This window comes from Lactuca saligna, chromosome 8 (assembly GCF_052625555.1).
Source record: "Lactuca saligna cultivar CGN05327 chromosome 8, ASM5262555v1, whole genome shotgun sequence".
Taxonomy (NCBI): Eukaryota; Viridiplantae; Streptophyta; class Magnoliopsida; order Asterales; family Asteraceae; genus Lactuca; species Lactuca saligna.
The window spans coordinates 60,770,717-60,787,374 of NC_136424.1; positions in this window are offsets into that span (position 1 = coordinate 60,770,717).

Consider the following 16,658-nt stretch of genomic DNA (forward strand, 5'->3'; position numbering starts at 1 on the left):
TAATGCTCGGATCTAGGTTTCTCTATTGTACATTCTTTGAATCCAAGACTATAAACCCTAATTCTAGAATTCAAGTAATCATATTAATATGTAATTAGGTTTAAGATCATACCTTGATTGTTATGTAGCAATAACAATCCCAATTCCTCCTTGAATAGACTTTGGAATGCTTAGAGTCACAAGTGTCACTCCTCTAATGGCTTACAAACACCAAGAGCAAATGGAGAAGGTATAAAGAGAGAGGAGAGAGGTTAGAATTCATCCGTAGGACTCCTTGGGAACAAGTACACGAATTCTAAGGCCTTAGGGTCTTTATATAGGTGTAGAGATAGAGTTTCAGTCATTATCCTTATCTAGTTGCTTATCCACAAAGCAACCATAAGATAAGCCTTGAAAACCCTTATCCTTTATCCTTTGGACGATTTCAAGGATCCTTATCTCCTTGAATCCGTTCAACCCATATTTAGGATAACCATTACCATATTTTGTAACTATCACATAATTACAATTCAGCCCCTCTAGTTTAATTAATTACACTTGATCACAAAATTAATTCCTAATTAATTATTGACCAATATTAATTAAGCAAATATGATTTCTCCTTTAATATATTATTCTTATAACATATTAATAAATAATAATAACCTCTCTCTCTTTATTTATTTCTCCAATCAAGTTGCTTTGGTGAAGGCAACCCAAAAGGACCATGTACCATCGGGTCAAGTACATACCAAAATAGTTATGGACTTAGACACTAATTCAACAATATGAACTTAAGAAATTGTTGGGAGTTGGAAATTAAGAATTTATGTCTAGATTAGAAAATTTTATGCAAAAGAATGTTCAAAGGAATGTACTTTGAGTGAGAGACATCACATTTATAGAATTGTTCTGTAAAAATTTTGATATAGTACCTTGTGATTTCGTTGGCCGAGTCTTTGTGATTTTTGTGTCGTGACTTCACAAGAGAACCATTGCATAGAATATTAGAATTTGACATATTCTAAAAGGTGGCAAGAATTTGGTATTCTTACACTAATAATAAAGATTGGGGATTGTGAAATGAGTTTCATTTGAAAAGTTTTAATTGATCTATTTCACAAAGTATGGACCATAGGAAACCAAAGTGTGCATGCTTGGAGCATGGGATAATTGTGGTTATGATTCGAGTTATAAAGTTGATTATCTGAAACGTTAAACAATGGATAATGAGTAATCAATATGGTGATTAAATAAATGTGTTTTATTTATACTCACAAGTTTGGGGTCATATAAGATTAAGTATTATCATTGTGTTTCTCTTTGCATGTTTTGACTTCCAGAATAATTGACTTTATTAAGAATAATTGAATTATTCAAATGGTCCACAGTCGGTCATACGTTGGAAGTAGGTATAAAAGAAGACTGTCATGAATTGGTTTGTAGATTGTCTAAAGTGTATTGGACATAGAAAATGTTTGTTGCAACGTTCATGAGTGCTTATCAATATGATTTTGAGCATTGGATTAAACCCTCGCTCACCTAGATTGTTTCATGGATTTTATCACGAGCGATTGGTGAGACGATAATATCTAGTATTCTTGAAACCAAGATGTGTGAGTTGTATCTTGCGAATCGGTTGCACATTGATAATATGTAAACACACTAGTAACTTGGTGTGATAAATCTTATTGTTGTGTGTAATTCGGTGAGTGAGTGCAAGCAAACATTGAGTCGAAGTTTGTCCGTTCATTTTACCCAAAGTAGGATAAAAGTGATATCTGTGGGCTCCTCAATGATTTAGTGATGACAAACATAAATGCTCGGCTGGGCTAGGGCTAATTTGATTTGTTCAATTAGTCGGTCGTCGTAAATCGGAAATCGGGAAACAACACATAGACTGAGAGAATGATTTCAATCCATGTCTCACGTCTATACGATATAAGGAATGGAGGAATATATGATCCCTTATCTAAAGGACAGGTTACTAATAAGATCAATGTTCGACAGCGTCTTTAAGAGCTATGATTGCTAATCGGGTTGTACTTACTATTATAGTTACTATACTTATCCAAGTGGGAGACTGTTGGATTAGTTTCTAAGCATGTAACCATATTTGTCAAGTACTTGACCCGATTGTGCATGGTCCTTTTCGGTTGCCTTCACCAGAGCAACTTGACTGGAGAAATAATAGAGAAAGAGGTTATTATGATGTATTAATATGTTATAAGAATAATATATTAATGGATAAATTATATTTGTTTAATTAATATTGGTCAATAATTAATTAAGAATTAATTTAGTGATCAAGTGTAATTAATTAAACCAGAGGGGTTGAATTGTAATTATGTGATAGTTACAAAATAGGGTAATGATTATCCTTGATATGGGTTGGACGCATTCAAGAGATAAGATATCCTTGAAATCGTCAAAAGGATAAGGATAACGGTTTTCAAGGCTTATCTTATGGTCACTTGGTGGGCAAGCAACTAGATAAGGATAAGGACTTAAACCCTAATCTCTACACCTATATAAAGACTTCTAAGGCCATAAGAATTCGGCCATGCCTTGTCTAGGGTTCCTAGGGACGAATTTCATACCTCTTCTTTCTCTCTCTCTCTCTCTCTCTCTCTCTCTCTAGCCTATCCAATTGCTTTTGGTGTTTGTGAGCCATTAGAGGTACTACACTTGTGATACTTGCTTTCAAGACTTAGGGTTTGAAGACTTGAGTTGTTATTGCAATATAACAACAAGAGGTATGTGATCTAACCTTTATGTGTATTTCGAAAATACTAGGACATGCTAGGGTTTCTTCATGTGTTCATAATGTTGTGTATCTAATAGTGAAAACATAGATCCAATTCTAGGGTTGCATGCACACATAGTATTGTTTGTACAAAACCCATCATAGACATCCTTCGAGACTCTCAGACAGCAGGTTTCGGGAACCAGGGTAGAACTCCACTTAGGATTCAAGTTTAGTTGTGTGTTAGGTTGAGTGGGTGTTTGACCCAGTATGGAAAGTGTTGTAAGACTACGGGTGTAGCCGTAACATTCACTAGCAGCCAGATAGTGTTAGAGTGTTGTAAGTTTACGGTTGTAGACGTAGCATTCACTAGCAGCCAGATAGTGTTAGAGTGTTGTAAGTCTGTGGGTGTAACTGTAGCATTCACTAGCAGCCAGATAGTGTTAGAGTGTTGTAGGTCTACGGGTGTAGCCGTAGCATTCATCCAGATAGCGTTAGAGTGTTGTAAGTCTGCAGGTGTAGCCGTAACATTCACTAGCAGCCAGATAGTGATAGAGTGTTGTAAGTATGCGGGTGTAGCCGTAGCATTCACTAGGTTGGTAGATAGCAATATTGCATTGTTAGGATGCGGAAGGAACAATAATACCTACCAGTTCGGGTGGGTAGTGATACATAGATGTATCTTTCAGCATCATTTGGTATTCGGTAACTCAGGTACTCTACATAGAAACACTTATGTAAGTAGTAGCACCAGAATCTATCCAGCAAGTATTTCTAGGTACATAAACTAAATTAATCTTAAAATAGACCAAAACATGTATTATGTGTTTCTTAACCCGCCAAGTGTGGTATTTAGGACAATCCAACTTCAAATGACAAAGTTTTTGACGAAAGAAGCATTTATGAAGTCCCGATTTTCTTTTTCTTTTGATCACTACCTAAATGTTGTTTCTTTTACACTAGTCCCTTAGTAGCAACTTATTTTCTCTTTCTTTTACCCTTATTTTTAAAGGTACTAGCAAAATGAGCACTTTCAGTCTGGAACTTGTCCCCCTCGGGACAACTGGTATGAAAAGCGTTGGCGACATCAGTCAGCCACCGATTGCTAGCATTGGGGTCCCTAGCCCCATGATAGTCTGGAGCTCCATAAGTTTGTAACTCTCGGAATGTCAACGTACGTACCCCCATCATAACCACCATCTTAGTAGAGAAGGCACTCATCTTCTCATCAAGGATCTCCAATATACCCTTCTTGAACGTACCGAAGATCACTCGAGTCTGGTCAATAATGTTGCGTGTAATCTCAGCTAAAATAAACTCTCTCAACTGATCATCAAGCTGCCCGATCCAGATCCCTCGCCGGCACCAGAACTGTCAACTGGTCTAGTACGTAGCGTCACTATGCTGAAAACATACCATAACAACCATCAGAATACTCATCATCTATCGAGGGATCACACACGCACTACAAGTTCTCCGGTTTCATCTCAGCCCTCCTTGACTCGAGTACGGATCCTCTGCTTTCAGTAGTACAGGTCCGTACTACCTTCCACATATATCTTTACTTTCCTCAACATTTTCCTTGACTCCACCAAGTCCCTTTCACTACTGCTACTTTCCATGCTAATCTCATCCTAGGCTTACCCTAGGGTAATCTCCAACCCCAACCCAACCCTCAGCTGCTGAATGACTCCTCATAATGCCAATTAGCCACTTCATGAATACCATCATATGTAACAAGCCTCGGATAATCCTTCGAGTAAAGGACTCATCCCTACAATGGTTAAGACTCAAACAAGAGTTGCGCAATAAGGTCAAATCCATCACTCTGAGTTTATTCAACCCTTGTCACATGTGACTTAATGTATTCACTTAGTAGCTAACTCCCATCACCTCAAAATCCCACAAAGCACAAACCAAGCAGCATTCAAGCAACATAAAATCTGACCATAAACACTAATCAAGCCATTCTATCCACTTATTAGGAATCCATACTAGCATGCAATTCTAAGGCTCATACAATCAGACATAACCTAAAAAGGCCATCCTACCACTGACTGATCAGTTCTAGCATGCAAATCTACAAGCTTATATAGTAGGCGTACAAGGCATCCTTCTTATATCCTTAGCCCTAATCTAGCATGCATTTCATATATTCACAATTCATATCATAACGTAAACATGTATGAGTAATTTGGGAGAACTTACTTGAGCTCGAATGATTGCATGAACCACACCCTTTTCTCCATTTTAAAAATCCTTTTTATAAAAATGATTTTATTTTAAAAAATTTCATAACAAGTCCTTAGTTTGAGTTTAGACATACCCGAGAGTGTACCCGAATCCCTCAAAACAAGGCTCTGATACCAACTTGTAACATCCCAAATTTTAAGACCAAAAATTTCCTTTTTAACTATTAAATAAAACCATAGTTATCAAAACATCCTTTCAAAACTTAAGTCAAGGTATTAGAGTTTCCAAATCAAAAGATTAGAGTAAACATCCCAGGCTAAACATCATGGTGTGTGCAATACAGTCACCCCGAGCTCTTCCCTCCATAACTGGAAGTACCTGAAACCAAAAATGAAAATCGTAAGCACTAAGCTTAGTGAGTTCCCCATTCTACTATATACTATACATATAATCACATATACTGGGCCCCCGCCCCTACATCGGGCCTCGCCCGACATCAGGCTCTTCTTGGCATTAGGTTGCGCCTGACATCGAGCCCCACTCAATATACAGATCTGTTTATCCCAAGCCTCGCCTGTCACTGGGCCTCGCCCGCTATACATATACAATTAAAATCACATAATCATGCTAGCACTTAAAGAAAATATACGCAGTACCATGTGTTCCTATCCTAAGGCCTCGCCTATCATGGGCCCACCCCTACTCTGCTAATGATGATATATGGAACCCCGTCCACATTCAGCTAGTTGTGAGATACGGGCCCCCGCCCACACTCACTTCCCTCCTATCATGGGCCCTGCCCTACTCTGCTGATGATGAGATATGGAACCCCGTTCAAACTCCGCTACTGGTGAGATACGGGCCCCCGCCCACACTCACTTCCCTATCTAGACACATACAAGTATCACACAGACAACAAGTATAACTAAACATGCACATAGTAATCGGGTACCACCCAACATCAGACTGTAGTCCGGAAACATACATATAAGCATTCCTCAGGCACCACCCGACATCGAACCGTAGTCTGGAATACCTACAATCATAAATTATGCCAAGAGCTTGTTGGGTTTTGATCACTATAACACTTCCTAAGTGCACATGCAATCCTAAATGCTTTGGATCTAAGTTTTCTCTAATTATACATGCATTTTCTTTTTTCAAAGCATTCACCATAACTAGCATATATTTGACGCTATATAACATAAAATTTAGTTTGGATGCTTACCTCTTGAGTATGGTAGAGTTCTTGACCTTTGAAAGCTTGAGCACCTCAACTGTAATTCCTCTATTGGTTCCCAAACACCAAGTTGCAAAAGGAGGATTCTAGAGAATAAGTTACTTGTGCCAATATATGGTGTAAGCAATTTTGGTGCATGGAGGAGGCTTTTTATAGTTGTGTCAAGTGCTTGGGTTACACTTTGTAAACCCTACATGCTCCATCGGTTTAACCTCCATGGACTATCCATGGACCATTTTATTGGTTTAGCTCAAGTTGCATAATTATGGACCATTATCCCACACTTATAGAATCATTGATTTACATAATGAATCCCTCCATATTTAATTAGTCTCTTTTGACCTCACAATACTAATTAACTAACCATATTAATATTATCCTTATAATATATTAATAATTCATAAATAACCTTATTCTCTAAATTCCATCCTATCAAGTTGCACTGGTGAAGGCAACCCAAAAAGGGATCATGCTACAATCGGGTCAAGTATATCCCAGTTATAGTTATGTGCTTAGACACCAAATCCAACAGTCTCCCACTTTGATAAGTCTAATAACTATAACTGCCAATATCCTTTCCATATACGACTTAGCAATCGTAAGCTTTCAAAAGCCGTTGTCAACTCTGACCCAGTCAATGACGCATCCTTTTAGATAAGGGATCATATACTCCTTTGTTCTCAAGATATCAGCCGGACAAATACATGGAACAATGTCATTCTTATTGTCTAGCAGTTTGTTTCCCGATTTCCGATTCGTCTGACATAGAACATAATTGAACACATCAAATTAGTTCTGACCAGGCTCGACACATAAGTCAAATCAGAATCATCGAGGGGCCCAGATATCGATTTTAATCCTCTTAGGATAAAAGGGAACAGATAAACTTTGACATTATATGCATGTACTAACTATTCATTAAATCATGCACAACAACATGTTTCATAACATCAAGTTACTGATGCGTTTTCGTGCCATCAATGCACAACCAACTCATAGTCAACAACTCATATATCTTGGTTTGAAGATTATATGATATTATCATCTCACAATCACTCATGATAAATTTCATGAAGTGATTCAGGTGATTATGGGTTGAATCCAGTACTCAAATCTTATTTAAGAAGTACTCATGAATGGTGTAGCAAACCTGTTGCTATGCCTAACTTCTTAGACAATCATACATGCCAACTCATGATAGTCTTGATTCATACCTACTTCCAATGTATGATCGACTGTGGATAGTTTGAATAAATCTTATTTATTTTGGAAGTCAAAACATGCAAAGTGAAACAATACTAAAGAATTGACAAAAGACAGTAACTTTACTAGTAAATAAAACTCCTTTTATTCAACACCAAATGTCAATTACAATTTAGCTATTACAAGTTTCAATTTATCTAATCATTAAAACTAATATCATCCTTTAGCCCAATGCCCCTCGCGTGTTGCAAGTGCTTACCCCAAGTCAGTCCTTTTGTAGAGGGCCTGCTGGGTTTTCTTCTGAAGATATCCTCTTCACCACGAGGTGCCATTCTTCTACTTGATGTCTTATGAAATGGTACTTTCTGTCGATATGTCTGGATCTTCCATGATCTCTCGGTTCCTTGGTTAAGGCAACCGTCCCTTCATTAACGCAGAAAATTTCCACAGGCTCCTTTATGGATGGAATGACTCTAGGGTCTTCGATGAAGTTTTTGATTAACCATATCGCCTCCTTCGCTGCTTCGCTTGCTAATATGTACTCTGACTCACACGTTGATCAGCTAAAGTCTCCTGCTTGAAACTTTTCTATGTCACTGCTCCTCCATTCAGGGTAAACACCCAGTCTGACTGAGAACGGAAATTATCTCTATCGGTCTGAAATCCAGCATCACTATACGTTGTTACTCTCAAGTCATCACTCTCACTGAGGGTAAGGATCCAGTCCTTAGTCCTCCGTATGTACTTAATAATGTTCTTAACCGTAGTCCAATGAGCTTTATCAGGGTTCCCTTGATATCTACTGACCATGCTTAAAGCAAAGGCAACATCAGGGCGAGTACAAGTCATAGCATACATGATCGAACCAACTGTTGAAGCATATGGTATTCGAATCATTTCTAATATCTCATCCTCTGTACTCAGACTCTGAGTGTTACTCAGTTTGGTATTGCTTAGGATAGGTAGGTTACCTTTCTTGGAGTTCTCCATGCTGAAAGGTTTCAGCACCTTGTCTAAGTAGGTACTTTGACTAAGTCCTATTAGCCTTTTACTCCAGTTTCTCCATATTCGTATCCCAAGAATATAAGCAGCTTCTCTGAGGTCCTTCATAGCAAAACACTTCCCAAGCCAGGACTTGACCTCTTGCAAGGTTGGGATGTCATTTCTGTTGAATCAAATTTCAATCAAGATCGTTAGATTCTATGTAGACAAACAATTAAGAATGTAATTATGAACAAGAGAATGGATTTGAATGTGTCGTATGATTAATACTTCAACACCTCAGAAGAGCTCGATTAAGAACTTCGACTGTAGAGGTGTTTAGGTTTACAAAATAATAAACATAATAAACTCTTCTCTTCTAACGCATACACGCATGCATATTTATAGTATAACCCTACTAGATAATCACAGATGGACAGGCTCAATCCGGATACAAAATACAAGCCCATGACGCAACACACTTAAACTCAACAATCTCCCCCTTTGCGTCAATGGAGCCGAAAGCTCACTTTGGTTGAGCTATAGAGAACTTCTTTATTGTTTTGAACACATTCGGTATGATGGCCAACAGATGATGTCGAAACATTATGTACCACCGCAGTATGTCCGTGAAGTTCTTCTTATCTGCATTTGAGTTCTGCTTACACCAATGAATAATGTTGATAATATGCTCCAAGCAGTCTGTTGAAAACAGATGTTTACAACAAGAGCGAACAGAAATATGTGAGCTTTGCCTTTTGTAAACATCACAGTGAGATGTTTAGAATCTATTTGGCCCATTTTCATGTTGTTCACATCTCCTGGTTTCAGTGTTGGCTTGGCAGTTGGTTTCTTGTTCATTACTTTCGCTATCTCCTTATCCATAGCAGCAACCTCATGGATGTAGGAAGCTAACATCCTCTTCAAGTGATCCATTATCGGCTCATATTCTTTTGGATTAGTGAGCAGAATATTAAACAAAAGAATCCATTCGTAAGGATTTAAATTCGGAAGATCTGCTAGAGAAATAATCGACACCGAGTTTGCTAATCCTCATGTGATTTTGAAATTAACATTTATGAACTTCCCAGCAGGCGAGGGCTTGAGTACCTTGATAGTGATAATCTTATGTGCGCTCCATGTCAAGTACTGTGGTTGACCATACTTCAAATAAAAGTCGATTAGCTCACGATCAACTTTTGGATGAGGAAAAGGAACATCAACAGTCGAATCGAAACAGTGAAATGTGAATGCCTATCGTGTTATTGGCATGTCGAACTGTGAGTCCTTAGAATTGTTATAGTCAAACGAAGCAATAGGTTCCAACCACTAAACACTTGGAAACTCTATATCCTGATTGATAAGTATCTCTTTTGTCCAAAGGGGAAATAAGGCCTTTTTGCAGTTTAAGGCTTCTTCTTCCTCCTTGTTCCTCCTTTCCCTCTCCTCAGCATCCTTCGCAACCTTTAGAGTTTCATCCAACTCTTTGTCTCTCTTCTTTCTTTTAAGAGCCTCAACAATGGTTTCTTCAACATCATCATCACTATCATCTTCAATCTCATTCTGCTTATCTTGAGAACCAGAAACCGAAGCTTCATTACCCTAAGGTTCGGTTGTGATTTTGACATTCAGTTGGGCAGATTCGGTTTTCACAATCACCTTCGCCTTCGGTTGAGCACCTTCTCCCCCTTGTTTTGGAGGTAAGAATCTCTCCAAAACACCCTTCATCTCGTGTAACGATGCAAGGGTGGGAAGAAATTTTATAGTGAGATGATTCCTTATGGTCAAAGGAAGGATAGGATCGTGAGAACCAATAATGTTGGTCATCATATCCTTAACATCCCCAGCACAGCTCCTAAAAACAGCTCGCTCTGTTTTCAATAAAGAAATCTCCTTTTCAGCTTGAGCAAGCTGAACCTTCTGAACTTCAATAGTAGATGCTTGTCGGGCAAGTTCTTCCTTCAGATTACTTTCGTTTGCTAAAGCAGCGTGAAGGGATTCCAGCTGAGAAGACACAGAACTGAGAAGTGAAGTGTTCTCTGCTTGGATGGAAGAACAAACAGCCTCAAACTTTGTTTGCTCCTCTTGAAGGAACTTGAAGAATGAATCCATATAGGCTTGCACCTTAGCTGCATTTGAATCAGCATGCCCCTTGAGTGACTCGAGAAAGATCTAAGTTGTATGAACAACATCTGCAACATCATCAGTAGCCTTCTTGCAAGCAAAAGAAGAGTCATTAACAGCCTGTGTGGATTTGTCAATGGACTCTATGTATTGCTCAAGAGCAGTGTCGAAAAAGGCTTTTAGCACAACACCACTATAGGACTTGTTGTCATCAAGTAGTTTATCCAGTTTCTCATTAATGGTCTGCAAGTGTTGGCTTGTGATGGAAGCATCATCATCTTCATCGGTAGGAAGCCTATAGGGACTATAGTATGTAGAATCAAACTCATCATTAGCACCATTGAGAGTGGCACCGGAATCAGTTGAGTGGGTGGGAGAAAGAGGTTTAGAAGTAACTGGAGGTTCAGTTCTAGTAGTTACCCCCATATCAGATACATTGACATCTACTGTCGATTTAGGAATGGTAGTGGTAGTTGATTGGGAAATAATGGGAGGTGGTAAGGGGGTTGTGGATATAGGAACAGAAGTAAGTTGTGGTGGTGGTGGTAAGGAAGTTGTTGAAGTTGTTGTTTGAGATGTGGTAGGTGGGTGAATAGGAGAAACCGAAACTAAAACTGTCTGTTTCGGTGATGGAGGTGGTGTAGGAAGTTTGTCATGAAGAGAGTTTGTTGGAGATGGGGAACGGGGAGGGGTGTTACCTCTCGGTGATTCATGATGAATTTCCTCTTCGTCATCCTCCTCCTCATTTTCTGAACTGGGAGGAGTGGGACTCTTGGACCTTTTTGCCATCTTCTTAATCTTCTTTGGTTTAGAAGAATCCCCTTTTTGAGACTTTAGCTTCTTGGACTTATCATCATCCGTAGTCTCTTTCTTGGTAGTAGTCCATTTCCCTCGGTTTCCAGGCTTGTCCATATCATCCAGGGCAGCCTGCTGTTCGGGAGATAAGACTCTCGGTTTCTTGGGAGGAAACTTGCGATAAGTTTCCATGACTGTACTCTCGGTTGTAACACACCGGTACATTGTCTCCAGGATAGAGCCAATGTGAGGGAACTTCTTAGGATCGGAAGTTATGGTTTTCTTGGTGTGAAACGTGGCAATAGACGCAACTAGGGCATCCTTCATGACCGGAATTTCCAAAGAATTAATCGCCCTTTGTGTAATGAGAGTCCAGAATCGACCACATGAAATTTCAGAATGCCTCGTAGAAATGTTGAGGCTTTGCACCACTTGAGACCAGAGAATCGACCCATAGTCAAGATTGATACCATTATAAAGACCGTATAGAGGGGTTAGAAAACCCTTGCTGGTGCCATCAGATCCACCACTCCTCTCTGCCAAACTCTTGATGAGAAGAGTAAGCAATCCATTCCATGGGGACGGTAAGCATGACTTCTTAAATTTTGTAACTGTGGTTAGCACATCAGTATATCCCATCTCGTAGAGCATAGATAACAGTTGACTAGTAGTGATGAAGTCTGGTGAAATCACAGACGAATCCACTGCAAGGTGCAATAGGGAACAATATCTCCCTTTTGAAATAGAAGCCTTTTTAGAATGGATTTGAAAGTAGATTCTTTCCTTGTTCTTGTCATATGAGGCAGTAGAGTAAACTTGTGATAGAAGTGACATAGGAACAACTTCCACCTATGTTAGGGCTATAACCAAAGGTGAATATTTCAAACACTCAACCACTTGTAGCATATACGAATCATACAGAAACAGATTGAGTTCAATAATCATGTTCTGATTTGGCTTGGTAGAGAGCAATTGGGATGAAGCAGTTTGGTCGTGAGCCGATGAAGAAGTCTCCATTGTTGATTGAATGAAGAAGATGAACAGTTGTGAATCACCGTGTAGATATAGAGACTTTGTTGCAGGTGAAAGAGATAAATGGAATTAGAACTCCTTTATATACCGCTGCCAAGAGAGAGAAAGAGTCATCATCATATTGATGAGAACACTAACACGTTGGCTGAAAAAGCGCGATGTGACAGGTTGTTTTCTCCCAGGTATACGTCAGCATGCGTGGTTTAATTAACCGTTCAAATTCACGCGCCTAAAATCTTATCCTCAATCGTCATTTGAAATTCAGCTTCTCTCTAAAAATAAACAAAAACCGAACCAACAACAACCAGAATATAGGAAAATAAAAATTTTCGTGCAATAGGGTGACAAAAGATAAAGAAATAAACCAAAATGTGTATGGGATGTGAGTGATGTCTTATTAGAAGACATGAAGCAGATGATTCCGGGCAAGAATCACTTCCTTCAAAGTCAAGAGAGACTTGAAGTGCTTGTGTGGTTTCCCGAGAAAGTACGATCAATTGTTTGTAGAGAAACATCGAAAGGCTTCTTTTAATTTGTAGGCTAAGGGTAGCTTATCTTCAACCGAACATGAATACTTAACATAAGATCGATCGTTGGTAGAAGTACTTGTGAGACCGATGTGGTATGTTGAACAACTAGGTTGGATATAATTCATAGTGACTAAAGAAGTGATAGAAATCAAAAAGAAAAAAAAATAAACTAGATCCTTTTGGGAAGAAAGGCCTTGGTGTTAAACGATTTCATAAAAGACCACGCAAAAATAAATGATATTTCAATAGGTACGCAGTAAGATCTTGAATATAATAATTCACCGTCAATGCATTGTAGGTGTTGATTTTGGGATTCACTCAGCACGTGGTATACGTATCTAAGATCACAAACACAAATTTTATGCAACCATAAACCTCAGTGGTAAGGACCGAGAGTCTCAAGGGTTACAGTGGTGAACTGAAAGTTGATGGAGAATAGAATGAAGATGATATAAAGAACTGAAAGTACCTCTGCTATATAAATATAACAAAGCAGAAAACTCTTAACTCATATGAGAAGAGTAAGGTAGCTCTTGACTTGAGTTAAATGTAGCAGCTCGATTGGGAAGAAACGATAGGTATACATCGAATCATTAAGGCCTTACTCTTAGTCATAGAGGCTTTGGTCAACATGCAGCATCATGCTTCTAGGGACCCATAACTAGTTCAAATGAAGAAAAAAAAAATACCAGCCTTAGCTCTAAAAAACCACTTATGACCACTTATTGTTGCGCTGTGCAGCACACGTATATCACTTGGCATTCACAACTGTTTGTTTTCCAAAAGGCTTCTGACTTAAAATTTGTTACGCATGTGTTGCGTGGTGCAATAGTTGACCCTCTACTTCAAATATCTTCACACCTTACTTTAACTTATTGCAGCAGTCTGCAGAGGTTAAAAAAACAAACAAACTTTTTATTACATGTTGCAACATTTCGTCTCCCTCGTTTGCTACAGAGGGTTGCAAAGGCGGTCCGCGGACTTCAGATATTTTCGCTTCGAAAAAACAAACGGCACCTTACTTATGCAACAACCTTACACTTTTTTTTATCTATTTATGTAATCATGATGTTTCATGTTATTACCAAATTGTGAAATAAAGTAATATCATAACTTTAGTAAATGTTTTTGAACAAATTGAAATATAACTGCATAAATCGGTAAGAAATCGACTTTGCTGGCTTGTTGCACATTTTGGTAAAAATGTGACACCTATGAATGAATAAGTTAGTAATCCTAAATATGTATATGTTGTTTCAAGGATTTATGTAATACAGTTTGGATAGTTATGGAGCAAAATATAATTAATCATGGTTAGAAAATTTTGGGAGAGAGTTATTTATATTTTATTTTATATTTTATTTTATTTTTTATTTCAAACAATGCATTGCTAGGATACATATTAGTTTGGTTTGTAAAGTTTGATTTTAGTTTGGTGATATTATACTCTGTTTCAGGTTCTTAGAATACCGGTATTAACTTGTAATGGTATATCATCTCATACTAAATTGGGTGAACTTACATCACCATAAAGTTATCCTTGGGGCATCCAGTTGTGAGAGTAACATTAAATAAAATGTATACCCGTCTTATCTTTAAAGTTTAAACCACAATTTTATCAACATATGCATCTTATTCAATTCTACTTCAGAATACAAAGTTAAAATCTTTAGTCTCACATAATGGTGGTCCATTATACCTTGTGTATACGGTGATTGGTGGGTGTATATGGAGGTTTTTATAGAATCATGTGTGTGATAATGAGGAGAAATTAGATATTGTGTTTATGCTCAGGTAAGTTTGGTTGGTTACTGCTTTTATTTTTATAATATTTATAACAGGAGTTAGTTACCGATTCTTAAACTAAGGTCCCGTTTGATAGTTTCTGTTTGGGAAAGTGTTGTCTGGTAAAGTGTTGTCTGGGAAAGTTTTCTTACTGGGAAAGAAACCATGTTGTTTGATTGTATATCTGACTGACTGTGCTGATGATGAAAAATGACCCGGTTTATGTCCGATAGTTGTGGAATGGATGAGATTTTTTAAATAAATTAGGATGGTGGTGGTATTGTCCAAAAAAATGAACTAATCCAAAAAAATGAATTAAAAAAATTAACTAAAAGAATTAATAATCCAATAAAGTAATATTTATTATTATATAAATATTATATATTATAAATAATATTTATTAATTGATAATAATCCAATAAAAGAATTAATCCATAAAAAGGAAATAAAAAACGAATTATTGAAATGAAATTAATAATTCAATAAAATAATATTTATTAATACATAAATATTATATATTAAAATAATATTTCTTAATATAAAATAATACATTAAAAAAGTAATAATTCAATAAAAAATCAATTTAAAAAAAAGTTATTTAAAAAAATTAATAATCCGAGAAAGAAATAAAGAGGCGGGGTTTGAGGTATAATTGTCTTTCCAACCCATTCAACCGGAAAGATATGATTTTGGGGCTTTCTTGGAAAGACATATTATATTACTGGGAAAGATTCATTTTTTTGTACAAATCAAACAGTCTTTCCGATCCATTCAGCTAGAAAGATCTGTTTGGATCTGGAAAGATGCTTATCAACGAGACCTAAATAAAAGAAGACAAAGCCCAATCTAATCATCTCTACGTCTTGGAATTAGATTATAACGTTTCCTTGTAATTCAATTCAACAACTGTTTACTAAAAAATGAATACATATAAAACCACTAAGTTTGGTCTTGAAGAGGTCATCAAAACAACTTTTCACAAACAATGTAAATCAAGAGACAAGTATTTGAGCCCTATAATTACAAAATATGGAAGATCATAATTTATATATTCGTTTATGTTTTTTTACAAAATAATGGAACAACATTAACATGCAAGTTTTATATATTTGTAATTTCTTTAAAATGTCAACCAACAATAGAAAAATAAAAAATTAGTCAGTGTCTAAACTTCAAAAATATCGAATGCCACTTAACTATAGCTGTATTTTATTTTTTTTTAAAATGAACCACCCAATATCTTATGGCTAAACTTCAAAGGTATGAAATACAACTCTACGACGGAACACGATCAGCTGTTTATTCTTTAAAAAGTCAACCAATTAGTAAAAAGAAAAGAACCAAAAAACAATGTCTAGACTTGAAGATCAATATAGAATACAGTTGGGTTGATAGTTGTGTTATCTTTAAAAATTCAACAAACCAGTAAAATTGAATGTCTGAACTTCAAAAATACGGAACACAACTCAGCTGATAGCTCTTTATATTTAGTTTATTAGGTAGGTAAATACCGTAAATAGTCTTCATCTTTTGTTTTAAACGGGTTAAAGTTGATAGTCATTTTGGTTACGTTATTTAATCTAACATTTGTTCACACAAAGTGAATATATATGAAGTCACCAAGTTAGGTTTTGAACAGGTCGAAACAATTTTTCACATAAAATGCAGACACAATTGTTTGAGCCATATAATTACAAAAGATGGAAGATCATAATATATATTTGTTTATTTTTGTTGACAAAATATGAAACTCCTAAAAATGAGTGTCATTATTTTCTTTAAAAGGTCAACCAACCAATACAAAGAATCTAATGTCGAAACTTAAAAAACATGGAACACAACTCAGCTAAGAGCTGGTTGTATTTAGTTTACTAGCTTGGTAAACAATCCATCTTATTTTAAAACCAGCTTTAGTGGATAGTAATTTTGGTTACAGCCTTTCTTTATTTTATTCGACAATTGGTTTACAAAATAAATATAAAAGGATTCGCAAAGTTAGATCTTGAACATGTCAAAGCAAATTTTCACAAAAAAGTTGTAAATCATAGGC